This window comes from Gallus gallus, chromosome 5 (genome assembly GCF_016699485.2).
Source record: "Gallus gallus isolate bGalGal1 chromosome 5, bGalGal1.mat.broiler.GRCg7b, whole genome shotgun sequence".
Lineage (NCBI taxonomy): Eukaryota > Metazoa > Chordata > Aves > Galliformes > Phasianidae > Gallus > Gallus gallus.
Genome location: NC_052536.1, coordinates 50196148 through 50208797, shown reverse-complemented (window position 1 = coordinate 50208797; position 12650 = coordinate 50196148). Strand labels below are relative to the sequence as shown.

The 12650-nt window shown below is 45.6% G+C and overlaps 2 non-coding genes across 2 annotated transcripts; one reads left to right on the top strand and one right to left on the bottom strand.

The window, feature by feature from the left end:
* Window positions 1-11391: 11391 nt before the first annotated feature.
* On the bottom strand, window positions 11392-11489 carry MIR203A (microRNA 203a). The gene has a single exon (NR_031438.1). It is a non-coding gene; the product is annotated as a microRNA 203a (primary transcript).
* MIR203B (microRNA mir-203b) lies at window positions 11399-11490 on the top strand. Its single transcript, NR_161949.1, has one exon. It is a non-coding gene; the product is annotated as a microRNA mir-203b (primary transcript).
* Window positions 11491-12650: the final 1160 nt, after the last annotated feature.

Genomic DNA, 12650 nt, shown 5'->3' with positions numbered 1-12650 from the left:
GAAAGGACAGAAAACGGGAGAAGAGAGGACAAATTCACTCCTGAGGCAGATTTCCACTCTGTCTCCAGGAGGAGAGGGGCTTGCCAACTCAGTCCTGCTTTCCTCTCCCTCTGCACACAGATATTTCCCTGTGATGCTCAGGCTCTTCCCCCTGCTCACTGCCACTTCCTTTCCACTCCCACAGTCCCGGAGGGGCCCAGTCTGGCCTCCAGGATACTTTCTAGTTTCCAGTTTTTATCAGAGGGCTCCCTGTCCCTGCAAGACTGCCTCCCATCTGTACTTGAGGCAGTTCAGGCACAGAGCAGATTCCATGAGCCTGCAGCAAAGCAGGGACTTCAGCAAGCCCTGAGTCACAACTTGCCTGTTGGGCTGTGCTGGGTAAAACAACCTGATGCAGGGGCTCTGCTGAGCCTGCCTGAGCCTGGAGGCTTGGAGCTGATCTCAGGCCCAGCTCTGGCTCAGGCCCCTGCCTCCCTGTGACCTCGCTCTCCAAGAGGAGATCAGAACTCTTTCTGTAAACAACCTGTGAAGGTCAGGGGAAGGAAGCCTGACACCATTTAATGAGAGACAGTTGCAGATAATCTTTTGCTCAGTTGCCCGTGTCTGCGAGGCGTGGGGATCTCTGTCTTCCAGCTTTTTAATTTCCATTCTAATTTGCAAGTCATAAAGAGAGACAGTATGCAATCCATGGTCTCTTGCTTAATTCCTTGTCACCCTAATCATACCAGTTTAACCCTCACTAACTTGCCTGAGTGTTTCTCATGCAAAGCCCCAGCCACCCTCGCCTCCATGAAACATGTCCACCCAGTCACATTATAGTTCTGCTTGTGTTATGCATCTGTGCTTCTACTACTATTTCAGTGGCCTCTCTCTAGATATATTTAAGCCGCAGAATGTAAAACAATAATAATAACTCTGCCGCCTTTTAATGTTGGTTGGTCTTTAGGGGGCTGCGGATGGGGAGCAAGTCGAATCCGCGCACCGCTTCAGCACCACAGACAGCGCCCCCACACCGCCTCGCTGCCGGGCGGCTCCTACGGGGACAGCGGCTGGAGGAGTCGGGCCTCAGGGGGACAGCGACAGCCAAGAGATGTCCCGAGCGCGGATAGCCTTGTCCAAACGCTCCTTGATCTCCGACAGCCTGGGGCCATGAACACTGCCCTGGGGAGCCCACTCCTGTGGCCGACCACCCTCTGGTCAAGAATCTTTTCCTAACACCCAGCCTGATCCTCCCTTGATGCTGCTTTCTCACATCAGTGAAGTGAAACAGGATGATAAAGACTTATAGGGCAGAAATTTGGACTGAGGGGAGAATTCACGCACGGAGGGGGTCAAAGAGGGAAGGAAAAGCCCAGCCCTGGCTTCTAGCTCCCCTCTGCCCAGTGCAATGCACACAGAGGCATTCCCAAGGTCTCTCTCTACTTTGTGACAACCGACTCATTAAAAAGCAAACATCAAGTTCCCTGCAGCCTTTTTTTTTTTTTTTTCCCGTCAAAGATAAAGGAGCATCATACCATAAATTGAAAGGTTAGCTTTGCTGGCCACACAGAAACACTTACAGCTTTTGTGACTTGAGAATACAATATGAAAATTATACTGTAGAGAACAAAATCACCCAACATGCTCCAGAGAGTTTGGAGTGCACAGCTCATCTGATGCCTTGTCTTACTGGAAAGTTGCTGTTTTATTTCCTTCTCCTCAGTGAATCCTGAGGGTGTTTTTCCCACCAGTCCATTCAGAGCTCAGTGCCTTATTAATCCTTTAACGAAGCAGAAAGACTCCATTTTCTGAATTCAATATTTAAGCACACTTGATTGGAAAGAGCAAATTATACATCTCAACTAAAACAAGGCTGCTTTGTCAGTATGAGACAAAGAACAGAGCAGGTGACAGTTTCCCAACAGCCTAGAGGCTCTTTGAGAGCAGATTTCACTACCAGCAACAGAAAGAAACTTCTTGTCTCAGCAGTACTGCTGTTCTTAGGAACTGCACCAGAAGAGTTCGAATCCCAAACCTCAAGTAAACTCAAAACAAAGAGCATTTAGCAGCGCTGGAGGAGCAGCGCTTCCAGACCCGCAGCTCCCGGGCTGTGCTTTCCACTTTCGGCAGATGGCACTGCTCGGCCGGGAACTGCCCTGGGAGACCTCTTCCCAGAGGAGGGAACTCTTCTGTTGTTGCCTCTTTCAGAACCCAGACTGGAGAACTGAGAAGCACAAAAGAAGTCAGTTGCTATGAAGGCTTAAACTCCAGTGTATCAGGCAACGTATGGCACATTAGAAAAAGTCACAATAAAATACATATCAGAATAAACTACCAAACAGAGCATTAATGGCTTTCCTTTCGTTTTTGTTGTTTTTTTTTCCTCCCCTGCATGAGGGTGTTGAACAAAAGAAAACAAAAAAGTTTCAAAATCAAGTAGCTAGATCAACCAGTTCACGAAGGTTTTATTTTTCAGAAAGTCCTCATTTTCCAGTTTTTCAATGCTTGCACTGAAGCTGGCTACGTATTGTTTATTCTCTGTCCCGGGATATGAAAGATGAAGAGCTGAATCAGTGTCAGGGCGTTGACAGCTGAAGAAGGCAAAGCAGAATGAATGCAGTTTTCTGTGAAACAAGGGGGAAAAGGCATGTGGGAGCATCAGTATTGCACATGGAAAACATTGCTGGAGAGCCTATGACACAAAAAGTGATGACAGGTTCTTGCATAATACGACACTTAAAACTATATATGGTTCACAAAACTGGAAAAGCACTCCCTCTGTACCCACTCATACCCAGACATTTTCAGGCTACAAATACTTCCCTGGTGCATAAAGCTCACACATGCTTACCACCAAATACAACACATACCCTTGCACTTATATCTCTGAACCATCCTGAACCGGCAGGCAACAAACAGAGAAAAGGGACACATGGACCAGCTCCAACTACTGGGAAAGCAGATACTGTCTAGATAGAGCTGCAGGCAAAAAGTCATGGCAAAAAGATCATGAGCTCCAGGGCCTCTACTGCCTTTACCAGAGTTCTAGAAAGCCAAGCTGGAGGCTCCTGACCCTGCTAAAAGGTTGTCCTCTCATACAGGCACATCTCCCCCATAATGGTAGGGACAGCAAACTGGAGTCCCCAGTATGCTTCCTTGTAATGGCAGAAGGCACCTGGCCCATGTCATTATCTGTAGGACAATGAATCACACTGAATAGCTTAGAAGATCCAAGCCAGCTCTGCTGAACACACCAGGCCAAAACATTCCATCACATACCAGATGTGAATTGATCATTCAAACAAAGGAAAAACTTGTTGCCAGTGGGGGAGGGAAGAATTCAGAAAAATCAGAAGAAGAAACAGTAACTGGGAGGGACAATCTTCCTGATCCACTGATCTTGCTAACTAAACCTTTACTGGGACATACCTGGAAAAACAAGCAAAAGCTTTAAGTATCAAAGGTTATTTACCTCTTCTGTTGATCCTTCTGGCAGGTAGGACAGAAGGAAGAGGTCAGAGTGGAACAAGATTTTATAAACATAGGCAAGAAGATGGCACAATGCATTGGCTGCCAGTTCTCCTATGCCAGCTCTTCACCAGGCTGGTCATGCAGCAGGATATTCTAATTGCCGAGCCCCCATTTCTCCATGTCATGAACAGCAAGAGCCCCAACTCCTCTGGAGGCAGAGCAGCCATTCCTGCCCCACAAAAGCCTATTCTTAGTTTCTTAATGGGCCTTTCTCAGTTTCCAGTCAGGAATGCAGTCAAGAATAACCCCAGCTTATACAAGGCTTCATATACTCACTCCAGACTCTGAAGTCAACTAACTACACAGCCACATGGATGGTGACGGCATCAGAAAAGTCCTCATCTATGCCACTTAAACTTATTTTTGCAAAGAGGAGAGCTTCCACGTCATTTAAAAAGCAGCCACTCAACTGGGAAACACAGTGATTGAACACACTTGATTGAAAGAGCCGAACTGCCAGGTTTAGAGTCTAATTCACAACCACATGGTTGTGAATCTGGTCAAACTTACACCAGATCAGACTTATGATGAGTACTACACTGCAAGTGGCAACACATCCATGTTCCTGGATGCCAACTGGCTGAAAGACGCAGTATCTTGCATGTTGACTATCTAGACCACTTACAGTTCAGTTTAGATTCAGATTGCGGAGCTAAGTTTACTATGAGGCTGGAAAGGCATGACTCTGCAAGACAGTGGCCTCTTCTGGAATATTAGGTGTTTAATACACAGTTTGCACATACATAAAAATTCAGTGCCTATTTTTAAAACAGTATGGTCACTCTTTTTTTCTTTAAAACCAGGAAAAATATGTTTGTATTTACTAGGAAAAGAAAAATAGGGAGGGGAGATGCAAACAACATTATTATATGTGATGAATCTCCTGTTTATTTTAGAGTCTCTGGAAATTGCCTTATTATTTTCAATTGAACCACATGTCTTTGTAAAAGATGTGTTCCACTCCAAACCATAAATATGCCAGGGACATCCTATTAGATGTGTTATGCAAGAGGGAAAACTAGCTTATCCAAAAGCATTCATGGTGCCTACAGATTTGCACTTACTGTAAGCCTGTCCTCTACACTCCCTCTACAGCAAGAGAGATACTGCCCTCACTAGTTCTCTGTCCTCTCTCTGGAGATGCCTGAAAGATAAGCCTCTCACAAATGCTGCCTAAAATTAGTGTCATGTGAATATCCTCTTCTGTTCTCACAAACTTTGAGTCTGTGAAAACAATAAAGCACTATTCTTTAATTTGACATGAGCACAAAACTGTCTTTTACAATTCTACATCTGAATCTAATTAGATGGAGCCTGCACTGCCACCACCTCAACCTTCAGGATCTGTGGGTGCACTGTAGAGGTATGAAGACAACAGCAGTCCTCAAAGAAATGTGCATGGTTGCCAAACCCACATCAGCCCGTGAAAATGTTCAGGGTGAATACATCCTGGCAAGGTGAGTTCACAAACACACTGCAGTGAGTGGAAGGAACATACTGGAATATGTTTGACATTCTCTTTCTGTTACTAAATCATCATTTAGATCCCTGTCCATCAACAGGGAGATAAGAGACACTGCACAGGGAAAGACTGCATGCAAAGATCCTCTTCTGATTATTCCAGATTTGCCCTTGCCTGGAATCACATGTTTGTGAATTCTCCCTCCCTAAGCAACAGAGGCATCTTTTAGATCAGGGAGCCACTTTTCAGACCTCTTCCTTCCATAACTCAAACTGCCTTCTCAACAGCTTACCAAAAGTAGTTTTTTTCCATATACCAGTGCAGTTTCACAAGCCTTCTGACCTGGAAATAAGATTAACAACGCATGGGTTAGGCCAGACAGCATTTGGGATTGGGAAATCTCTGGTTTCACCTGAAGTGGCAAAGGCACAGATCACTGTAGCAGTATAAGTAGCTTCTATTTGCTTATTCTATTCCACCCTTGTAAACAAATAAATTGGAGTTTCTCTGGTCTTATGCCCACGTGAAAGAGAAAAGACTTGGCTTTCTATCTGGATGTCATATTAATGGAGAACATCTTTACTGGTTTATTACAATGCAATATTGCCGATTTCAAGCATTAAGAAAATAAGGAGGCATAATGAATTACTCATCCCCACCCTACAACAAAAATCACAAGAGGAAAAGAAAAAAGGGCTTTGATTCCATTTGTTTACCAGTTTCTGAGCACTGCTGGTGCCATCAGATTACTATTCCAAGCCCTTCTACCACAATGAGAGCTAGTAACTGTCTTAAGATTTACAGTTATGTTTAAGTCAGTCACACAAATCTTGAAGATGAATATTTAAGGAGAAAAAAAAAATCTAGCAAAACAGGCTAACAAGGAAGCAACTAAGAAGGGATTTGGGATAGAGCTTCCAGAGCCATCAACATTGAACAGATTCAGAAGGGTCGCAAGGCTGTATGACCCAGGAAATCTGATACATTCATTACACCAGATTAAAACTGCCTGCATAAACAAGTACTTTATATACTACATGTCATATGTTAATCCAGATCAACTATACACAGTGTTCCTGACAAAACCTGCTCCGGATGGCCCTGCTTGAGCAGGGGTTGGACTAGAAGAATGCCCCAGAGGTCCCTTTCAACTTCAATCACCATTCTCACCAAAACTAAAAAAACAAAACAAAACAAAAAAAAACCTAAAAAAAAAAAAAAAAGAACAGTACAGACTTTTGGTTTGAGTCAGTTCTCTTGGTTCTGATTTCTTATGAAGTCAGGCAAAAAAAAAAAAAACCCAACACCCTATTGGCAAAAATTGCTGTGTAAAACTCATGAGATGTGGTAACTAAACGTTATTATAAATTTATTTCATCCTGACACCAAAACCAACTCTACAGCTGTTTTATGATAGCGTGAAGGTTAAACTACTACAGAACAAGCACTCCTGCATGCAGCTACTATAAAAGTGTCACTGAGTTATTTCTAATTTTAGTGCCCGTTGATCTAAAAATGCCTCCCGCTGCAATCCAGGAAGCAAGAAAAAAGATAAATCAAATAAAACTGGCAGTGGAGGAGCATGCATCTAACTCAAGAAGCTGAGCAGCTCTTTACAGAACCAGGACTGCAGGGAGACTCAGGAGGGGTTCAAGTCACTATAACCCACAAAGGAGAAGTCTATGGTCAATTTAGCGATGTTGCACCACTTCACAGCAAGCTGTGAGAAATGTGTACTTCTAGGGTGGAATTATTCTGCCTTCAGCCACCCACATCAAGATGGTGAGATGCTTGAGAGTGCCTGTTTGTCTTCACTAACCACGAAGCTAGTACAGAAAACTAGGTATTTCATTTACATCTGGTCAGGTGAATCCTATTCAAGTGCCCCATAAAAGGTAAATCAGAAGGTTGCTGCCCCAACTTCAAATGCCATTACACCCTCGCCCTGAGACCCAAATTCAACACACACAAAAATGAGGGAAGAAACATGATCAAACAGTAGAAGTAACAAGCTTTCTGGACATGCCTGTAGAAAATAGTGCTCCCAAAAGACTTTTACTTGCACCTTTACCAGTACTCTCAGATACCAGTAAAAATATTATCTGAGCACTAGGGCTAAGAACACCAAAAAGATTATATGAAACCATGTAAGCTAAGGGGAGATGCAAATAACCAGTCTGTCAGATAGAAACAGAATAAATACCAGTTGGTGAAATGATCATCAGCACTCACCAGCTACCAGTATGAACTGCTGGAAATTGTGAAGTTTTACAATGAAAGTCATGCACATTCTGAAATTATGGGTTCTCCTAAACTTTTGCCAAGGAAAGGAAAGGGAATCAGAAACAAACCAACTAGCAAAAAATCATTTCTTCATAGTAATAAAGCAGAGACTTCGTCACCTCATTTATCTCACAGAGATGTCATTACTGCTGATATGGACAATTAACTGTATTTGGAAAAAACATTTTTCAAAAATTATCTGCAATTCTCCATCATCAGTTCTGAGTAAAAACCCAGTAGTAAGGAGAAACGATTTCCTCATTGGGGTAAGCTGGTATAGTTACAGAGAGATGAATGACCATACACCAATTTTACACAGGCTGAAAGCATGGCCATTGATTCACAGCTACGGGATGGGTTAATCTCCTCCTCCCCTCCAGTCACTCAAGTTTAGTCAGATCAGGTCTACATGTTTCTTCTGCTGGCAGTGAATCACAGAAGCATTAAGGTTGGAAAGACTCCTAAGATCGTCCAGTCCAACCATCAACTCATGCCTGTGACTGCCCTAGACCACGTCACTCAGTGCTACAATCTACCCTTTTCTTGAAGACCTCCAGGGTTGATGACATCGCCACCTCCCTGGGCAGCCTGTACCACCTCACCACTCATTCTGAGAATAAATGTTTCCTAATAACCAACCTGAACGTCCTCTGGTGCAACTTAAAGCCATTGCCTTTCATCCTCTTACTGTTACCTAGGAGAAGAAGCCAACCCCCACCTCACCACAACGTCCTTTCAGGGACCTGTAGAGCACAGTAATGTTTCCCCTTAGCCTCCTCTTCTCCAGACTAAACAAGTTCATTCAGCCCCTCCCCATAACGTGTTCCAGACCCTTCACCAGCTTTGTTACCCTCCTTTGGACATGCCTCAATATCTGGTTTCCCAACATGGAAATTGTGCAAATACCATTGCAAACACCATCCCAAAAGCTGAACAAGAACCTGAAAATGCTGAAGACTGGCACCTAGAATTCTTTCCTTTTTTGTTACTAGCTTTTCACAAAACAGCTCTTAGGCTGTTACCATTAAGGTCTTCTAGAGAAACGCCTGTTGATCAAGAACAAGAACTTCAGCCCGATACCCAGGGTGCCCCAATTCCATTATTACTCAGCAGCACCAAAACCTGTATCACTCCTACACAGAGAGGTGTTCTCCAGTAGATGACACAGAAAGAGCAAAGCTGAACACAACTTTGCCATTTCAAATGTGAATTTGATTTGAATGCATCTCTCACGAGGTGTTGCCACCCGGCTCTCTGACCAATCAGCAGCACATCCAACACACTCGCGTGTGTGTGCTGAAGCTGGAAGGCGCTGCCAGAGCATGAAGCAGCCTACAGAAAAGGGTGGGGAGGGAGGAATGCTCTGCTGCTTCCTGCTCTTGGGCACAGCACACAGGAGACTGGCTCCTTCGACCAGGGGACCAAAAGGTTTAACTCACCCCTGCTTCCAGTCTGACCATAAAATACCTTTGCTACTCATTTTTAAAGGGAGCAGAAAAATTAAGTGTTATTATACGAAGGCCAAGATTCTAGTGATAAGAAACTTAAATGCTGTCTGCAATGTTAATAGTAAGAGCTAAAGACGTGCTCTGCAACTGCGGGGCAACATTTGACTAAGTTTGGCAGAAGTCTCCTCCCTTCACACCCTCAGGCTTTTGCTTCGCTTAGACAATATCACAAGGAAAGGCTGTTTGCCCAGAGGTTTTCAGTGCATATTTGTTGGGGATTTTTGTTTGTTTGTTCATGGACATGGCTTACTGCCAGCTTATGAAAACTACAAGCTTTGTCATCAGGAGTTCACCCAGTCTGAGAGAGGAAAAACAATGGTTAGAAGTCAACCTTATTCTATACCTTTAAAACGTCACTGGAAAAAAAAAAAAAAGCACACGAAGAGATGCTTCAGAAATGTTGTGACGCTCTCTGATTTCATAGGAGGGTTATAACAAAGCATCAGTTTCTATACAAGCACAATATAGCTTCACCATGACACAGACAAACTCACTGCAGGAACATTCAGCTCTTTGCTCCACCTAAGCAGAACCTCCCCACCAGGTTTGTTCTTTCAGAGTTACTGAGGCCATTCTTGAACAAAAGAGAAATGCTTTTCTTACCCATATCAGAGAGATCTTAAACTTTTTAGGGGCACACTGGACTCAGAGGGAAAAAGCCACTACTTACATCATCTCAAACCACGCTATGAAGAGCAATGATAACACCTTGGAAGCAGGAAACCCTCCCTTAAACAGCTCACACTGCCACTGAAATCAGCAACAAGTTTGGATAGAGCCAGATGGGAGGATCAGGCTTATCAGCTGGAGGTGGCACCGGGAAGAAAAGCAATGGGTCAAACCCCAGCTGATGTAAATGAGTGCAACTCCCCTCGAGTTAACAGAGTTGGGCCGATTCAAGCCAGCTGTGGATCAAACCCACAGCGTGTTTTGCAAGTCTATTTCCAACTCTTCAGGGCTCTGCTTTGCTGTGTTTAAACATTCACAACACCCACTGAATTTAATGAGAACTGTGTGTACAGAACACTAGTGTTATTTCTTTTTAAATATTTGGGAGGTGCTCAGAGACTGTGATAATGAGTGCCATATATTAGAACTGAGACAGAATGGTATTGAATCATCCGACCCTTAAGTGGGACAGGTCATTAATCTTTTCCTTGGGAGAACATTTCAATTTTTGCCTTGGCAAATGAGGAATCATCATTAATAGATGTGGGGGTTCTACCTTTGCCAAGTCCCAGACAAAAATGTGTTTTTCCATTTGCCTTGGGCTTGTGTAAGCTTGCCTAAGGAGGCCAGCCTCACAGTTTGAGAAACACTGCTAGCAGCCACCATACCCTCATTCCCAGCTAAATTAAACTCTATTACACTGTAATTAACCTTGCCTAACTTGTTCTGAGTTACAGCAGTAGGTTAAAAAAAAGAATCACGCCTTGCCTAAACTGTCCCTGAGAAGCACTTCTACGTACCAGGTTTGCCTACTACTTAAATATTTCAGCTTCTCCTGGGAGCTCCTCCTCTGAAGATCACAACTCTACTGCAGGCAACACCAGAACTCTTGACTTCAGCGTGACCAGAATCATCTGCTATTACACTCCTGTGCCAATTGGCGATTTCATGCCAAACAGTGTATTTTTGAAGAAAACAGAAGTGATGGCAAGACTACGTACATTTAAGGCTTAGGTACACTCAAGGCTTAAGAGATACACATAGGCAAGCTCACTACATTTCTTAGGTTACGTTTAAAGCAGTGAAATTCTACTTCATGAATTAGTCTGTGGACCATTTTATTTAGATGTACGGTTAAAAACAAAACAAAACAAAAAAAAACCAAACATGCTTCCAGTTCTATTTGGCTCGTGGGGCAAGCGTGAGAAGAATAAGAAATAGGAAAAACTTTTCAAAGTCATCCTTCTAAAAGGAAAACAAACTGTTGGTAAAACCATTGTTTCCAGATTCCTTTTTAAAAACTCAAAGTTCTTCAACTGTGTTCTGAAAGACCCACTTTTATCGGAGGTCCATCAGGCTTGGATAAGCCCGCAGCTTTTGATCAGACCATCAAGGCAACAGCCTTAAAAATATAAACCCACCGAAGTTGTTCTGATGAAGGTCTGGATAATCCTTTAACTGCCTGCAGTAAAAACGTACATGGGAAATACAGCACAAAGCACCACAGCTTCGGCTTTGCACTGCTCCTGATAAAAGGGTATTGAGAAAAAGGAAAAAGAAACACTTGCATATAAGAAGTGCCAACGTTGATTACATACACCACCAGTGAAGAGGTGGTAAACCTCTGAAATGCAACGCTGATGGTCAAAGCCAATATGAGTTTTCCTTTAAGTTTGGATGTATGGGTAAAAATAAAAAGAACAAATGGTTATACATTAAACATAGCATAACGCCTCCCACAGAGCCAGACTGATCCTACCTGCTCCTTTAAAGGCATTACAGCCCTCGATTCGCGCACTACAAGCCTATTTTTTTCCCCTCTCAGTACCCCCACGGGTACCACACGTACTGTCCCTTCACCTCCTGTCCCCGCAGCCCCCCCATGAGCCGCAGCCTCCCGCGGGGCTCAGCCCCGTCCCCACCGCCGGCCCGCGGCGCTGCAGCTCTCCGTCGGCCGCCCGATGCCCGGGCCTCGCTGGTCAAGTGGTCCTAAACATTTCACAATTATGATAGAGAACTGTTGAACTGTTAAGAACCACTGCACCAAGGAGGCTGAGGAGGCGCGGGGCGGGGGACGCGCTTCCCCCTGGCTCCTAACAGCCGGCCTTGGCTCTTCCTCTCGCCGCGGCGGACCTGGGGACGAGACAAAACACACGGGGCAGTCGGGCTGGAGAGCACCCGGACCCCCCGCTCCTCGCACAGCGCTGCCACTTACTCCTGGCCAACGTCCTCGCGCTGGGGCTTGGAAGGAATAACAACAACAGCAAAACTTTTATAAAGAAGAAGAAAAAAAAAAAGAAGAAGAAGAAAAAAAAGCCATTCTTCTCAGCTCGGAGCCGCTCTCTCCGCCACCCGCCCCAGTGTCGGGCTCAGCGTGCGGGGCACGCTTTTATACCCGCGCGGGCACGAGCCGTCCCCTGCCGCGGCGGCCAGGAATGCAGCCCTCGCCCCTGCCGGGACCAGTTTTTCCAGGCTGCCTTCTCCCTGACGGGGTGGTTTTGTTTCGAGCCATCATCATCATCTGGGGCAGCCCGACGTCAGCAGGGAAGAAAGGACAAACCTGTTCGGCGTTTCCTCCCGCCCTCCTCCCTGTCACCGGGGGGAACCGCTCAACAGGTTTCGCCTGAGCTGGAGGTGGCGGCTGCGGGAGCGCGGAGCAGACTCCACCCAGCGCCCTCCTCACAGCGGCTGCCGCCTGCCCTCGGCGCCCTCCCGGCTTCCCCCCGCCTGGCTGCCAGCCTCACACAAATGGGATTGAAAAAAAGAATCATCATAAAGCCCTAAACCGGCCCGTCGTGTTCGCTGGGGGATTTTTGTTGTTGTTGAGGCACCGCTCGGCGCCTTCCCCTCAGCAAATATGGGGTGGGGTGGGGTGGGGGGCTGCCTGCTTTTAGAAAGGCCCCGTGCCTCCCCGTATGGCCTGCTGCCCTGCCCTCCCGTACAAAAATCCCCAGGCTTGGTGCGATCCCCACGTTGCTGAGCATGGGTTTTTTTTTCTCATGAATGCCATGAAGTGGTCCGTGCTGTGGGAGCAGGGCTGGCTGTGCCCCATCTTCCCCCCAGCCCCACTGCTGGGGCTTTTTGGATCCGAGGGAAAAGCTTCTTTCAATAAGGGCGGTGAGGCACTGGCACAGGTTGCCCAGAGATGTGGTGGGTGCCCTGTCCTTAGAGACAGCCAAGGTCAGGCTGGACGGGGCTCTGAGCACCTGTTGGAGCCG